Raw genomic sequence first — 5,690 nt, 5'->3', positions numbered from 1 at the left:
TAATATTTCCGATTCTGAAAATATTTCCGTTTCCAGCAATATTTCCGATTCCGGCAATATTTCCATTTCCGATAATATTTTCCGATTCGTACCATGTTTCCGTTTCCGGCAACATCTACGACTTGGATAATATTTATATTTCCGATACGATCCATATTTCCGTTTCCGGCAATATCATCGTTTCCGGAGTTTCCATAATTTGCCTTTTAACGATTAGATCCGTCGATTCCGAATATTCATAAATGGAGTATTTAATTCCATTAAATACTTGATCCGTTCACGTACTATTTGTGTGACCCTACGGTTCAGTCAAGAGTAAGCTGTGGATTAATATTATTAATTCCACTTGAACTGAAGCGACCTCTAGCTAGGCATACAGTTCACTTGATCTCACTGAATTATTAACTTGTATAATTAATGCTGAACCTCATTTATTAGACTTATCCTTAAATGCATACTTGGACCAAGGGCATTATTTCCTTCACACTCTAATTGAGGTAGAATGAGAATTAGTGTTCTCAAAACTCTCTAGGGTTAGAATGAATAATCAGTTAGTTGGAAAACCTGGTGTTAGGTTATTAAAATAACCTAATAAACAAACCAACCCAACCGGCCAAAGGCAAGGGGCTTCGACCGGCCAGCAGGCCCACTAGGCACGACAACCAACGCGCTGCTGAGCCACGGGCCACAGCGCAGCTGCTGCTACTCTCTTCCTCGCGCGAGCCTAGGCAGCAAGGCCATGGGCCAGCGCTGCGCCCATGGGTCGTGCGCTTCGTGCGCTCGGCTCGTGGGTTGCTTTCGTGTTGCGATTAAATTATCCTTCGACAATTCATTTATGATTTCGTATTTGACGATCCAATGTGGTACGATACGATATACGATTTCACGATCAAATGTTTAATCGTATAATTATGTTTTCCGAACTAATTTCCCGAAAAGCCATTAAATGAATTTTTGATTCATTTAATCCGGCGATATGTTTCCTGTCATTGGTGTGACCTTGTAGGTATAGTCAAGAGTATGTTTTGAGCCTAATAAGGATTATAACTCACTGATCGGAAACATTGCTCCATCTACGTGTTCCGATCACTTGATCTTACTGAATTAATTATTCGTAATTAATCTGAACTTTGGTATTAACCTAATGCACATTGGGTGAAGGACACATTTACTTCAAACCTATGAGGTTCTTCTGTATTATCCATCACTCTTTGATTACACAAATAAAATTTAAAATGCATACTAATTTATTTCATGTAAACCCTAAACCTAGAATTTATCATTATATGATTGTAGGTACGTCATACTAAAAATAATTTTTAAGTAATTAATTGATCATACTAAAATAAAGCATGTTGTCACCCCTACTCTGCTATAAATGGCTTCGACAACTCCGCCACACAAACTTCAGATATTTGTGATTTCATATTAACCTAATAAGTAATAACCACTATTGATAATTATTACAACAATCTTGAATTACCTTACATTTTAATTTGATAATAAATACCTAAAAAAATCAGGTTAATTGCAAAATTTAACATAACCAAAATTGCGAAATTGAAGGAAAATTACTAGCTCTCAGTTGTGGTCGAACTGTTGTTGTCGCCAGAATTTGATTCTCTCTGGTGCCGCAAAATTTTCCTTCACACTGATTGCCGTCGATGATGGTGTCGATTTTAATTTCCCAACCCCAGGTGTAATTATTTCAGGTTAAGGATTATAATTAATTAGTGTTAAATTCTAGAAGAACTAATTTAGGGGAGATAATTGTGTCTGAAAATAATTAATTTCAATTACTTTTTATTAGGAGAGCAACATTGGCGCCAAGGGGAAAAGGAGTGAAAATGGCAAAATTCTCCCAATTTATCCCCCCTTATTTTCTTCTACGTTGGCGCTACTCACCAAAAATTTGGGTCAATCATGTCCAAGGGTTTGACGCACACTGTTTCAAACTCGAGTACATGTAGCCTTTTTGCAAATTAAACTATCCTAAAGACCCTGGAGAGTGACATAACTCCCTTCCACTCCACTTTAAAATTATGCCATATTTGGGTTTATTAATTGTTGATTGAGTCATAACGTAGTATTAATTTGGTTATTTTTTTTCTACGAAGTACTTCGAATATTCATCCTGCTTGCAAGTTCTACTACTCCCTCTGTATTTATTTAAGAGATACACTTGCCTTTTTTGGCCATATTTATTTAAGAGATACACTTGCCATTTTTATTAACTTATCAACCCCACCATCTAATTAAATAATCTATCTACACCCCACCCCCACCCCCTAAAATGACATGGTCCCCACTTGTTTTTCTTATTAAAATATCTACTCCACCCCACTTGTTTTATTACATTATTTCATTCAATTCTTCTTCTTAATACCGGCCCGTGCCCGACCAAGTGTATAATCTATCCCTAAAATGACATGGTCCCCACTTGTTTTTCTTATTAAAATATCTACTCCACCCCACTTGTTTTATTACTTTATTTCATTCAATTCTTTTTCTTAATACCGGCCCGTACCCGACTAAGTGTATCTCTTAAATAAATACGGAGGGAGTAGTTATTGTAACAACAAAATCACAGCTTAAGAGTAAGAGCTACTTTTTTGTTTTGTTTGAGGGACTCATATGGGTATTTTGTCTTTTAAAAGTAAAGGAAAAGAAAGTAACAAAATTTGTTGGATCTCACAAAAAAAAGGGTAATAAAGTAAAAGTTAGAGATATTAGAAAACGGGATTAAAATGAAAGTAAATCTCTATTCTATAAGGGAACACATAAGGTTAATTTAATAATGGTCTTTTAGTATCTTCTATGAAATAGAGTATAATATCTTTATAAGTGTATAATTTAATAAAATTAATTAAAAACTTAATTGTAATAATTCTAAACTGCTTATTTAATGTCATATTGTAAAAAAGGGAATTCCAATGCATGCGACAAACAAAAGTCAACAACAATTTAATGGAATTCCTCTAGCAAACATGAAATCAAGTATTGAGGCAGTTACAAAAAAAAAAAAAAATCCATCCCTTGAGTCTCGCTTTTTTATTATTACAAATTAAACCTAGTACTTATATTAATCACACCCTAATTTTATATGGTTATACAAGCACTTTATGGAATAAATTAAACGAAAAAAAATAAACAAGTAAAAAACACAATCTTTTACGAAGTACTTTTTTTTTTGTATAGACGTTTACGGTAGTTAATTTGTTTACATTAATTCCTAAATAGATTTTGTTATATATTAATATGTTTATTTTTGTGCATACTTTTAAGCACGTGTAGCGTGTAAATATGACTATGGTATCATTTTCGATGTTTTAATTAACAAACTAGTGTGTGGCCCCGGCGAGGCCCCGGCTGCTACATTGAATAACTAAGTTTTTTCTTAAACTCAATATTTGACCAAAATACTTGTATTCTATAGAATGAAAAATATTCGTTAAGTTAGTCAACTACACAGACACGCTACGTCATTTAACATGGCAAATAAATTTTCAATCATAACATCTTACAATATGTATAATTTATTTTCTCGTGTAACTAAGTGCGTCAAATCAATAAATATCAAATTAGATATATATATATATATATATATATATACACACACACACACATAGCTGCATATATACATATGTATATATATGCAGCTATGTAGGGCAACCCTATAGTCCATGGGACTTATGACATCATGTTTCTTCATGTTTGTCATAATGCTTTAATTTTTTTTTTCTCAAAATAGTACATAGAAATTAAAAAGTCACATTAAAATTTAGTTGTGTGCTAGACTTCATGTTAACATTTATTTATAATTAATGTTAAGAGGTAAACCACAATTGATGATTGATTAAGAGGTTAATGAGAATTATCATCCACACTTGAGGTATGGTGTTCAAACCTAATTGCATTGATTTTTTGTTGTCCATGACATAACACTTGGTGAGTGGATGATTTTGTGTAATGATGAGAGTACTATGTGGCACATAGACGTTTTCCACAACGACTTTTAATATATTAACTAGTTTTTGGGCCCGGGCGATGCCCCGGGTTACTACATTAAAGACATTCACATTTACTTATATTTTCTTTTTGCATTGATACATGAACACATGTAATAGCTTAGTGGTAAAGACTTTAATCTTTAAACTCAAGGTCAAGGGTTCAAACCCTATGCAAACCATGTTTGATATTTTTTTTAATGTGTATGAAGATTACATTGAGCAAATCATCCATAAGAAGAGCGCCACGTGTCACATAAACTTTCTTTTAAACGCCTTTTAATATATAGTATAGATATAGATTAGAGAAGGAGGTCATTGAAGTATTATTTTAGTTCATTCTGATCAAACTTTAATTTAGTAACTTAGTACTTAGGTTTCCACGTAAGATATCAATAATATCCTTACAAAATTGTTAATTTATTTTAAAAAACATTTGGAAAATTACTTGTATATATATCGAATCAGATTTTTGAAAATATCGACACGTATAGCGTGCATAGAATACTAGTAAAAAAACATATGAAATAAAATAGGTTGTAAAGATTTAAATGATCCATAATTTAAACGTTAATTTAAAAAACCCAGTAAACTAGCATTAATCTAAAAAAGCAATACTCATATTGGGCTAGTGAATTATTTATTCATATTGAGCGTAGACTCGAATAACACACTGTCACTAAGACACTAACTATACATAGATGGCACTAGTAGTCTAGACTCTAGTTACTTATAATTCATAAAAGCAACGTATCACTAGTGACGTAATAGCGAGCATTTGACGATGTCGTCATCAGTGACACGCCACTGTCGGTGCCGGTGCCGGTGCCGGTGCTTTGTTCAGTTCAGTAGAAGTTGTGGGTTTCAATGATTCGACATGGCCGATGACCACAAATTTTATGTCACCCTTTTCCTTTCCCATCCTGATATCTTTAGCTCGAAATTAACTGAAATCTGATTGAGAGATCTAAGAAAGAGTTAGTAAAGAGTTCCACATTACAATAGAGGATCTAGACTAAATTTGAATGCACGCATTTAAAAAACATGTACGTATGCTAATTTGTATCTCAATTATAGTAAACTTATTCATGTATCACAATTATATCTCATGTATCTCATGTATGCTAATCATATCTCATGTATGCTAATTTGTATCTCATTCATGTATCTCAATTATAGTAAACTTTATAAATTATAATCTTCTCCCTCCGTACCAATAAAGTTTAACTCTTATAGTTTTATCAATACTTAAACGAACCAATAAAATTGCATGATTTTATATTGATAAAATCATAAGAGTTAAAAAATAAAGAAAAGTAGAAAATAAACGAGACTATCGTTTTGAGATACTTATCATTTATATAAGGAGAAAGTAGTAAATTAGCTTAATATGCTATGACTTGTCGTGGGTGTTTTCTAAAATACAAAACACGCATCATATCATGAATTTAGATATACTAAAAAAGTAATGATAAAAAGGCTTCGATCTGCAATAAAAACTACTGTACGTAGTACGGAGTAAAAAATAAAAGAAGGAGAATGAATGTGAATAATATCGATTGATTAGCTAACTAGCTTACCAGAGAGAAGTCAAGTAAATTAGGGGGCTCGTGAAACTATGAAAGTTTATAGAGAATAGTGTTTGGAAATGCAGAGATCGATGGGTTTCAAAAATGTTTTCAA

Source organism: Spinacia oleracea, chromosome 1 (genome assembly GCF_020520425.1).
Source record: "Spinacia oleracea cultivar Varoflay chromosome 1, BTI_SOV_V1, whole genome shotgun sequence".
Classification (NCBI taxonomy): domain Eukaryota; kingdom Viridiplantae; phylum Streptophyta; class Magnoliopsida; order Caryophyllales; family Amaranthaceae; genus Spinacia; species Spinacia oleracea.
This window is presented reverse-complemented; position numbering follows the sequence as displayed.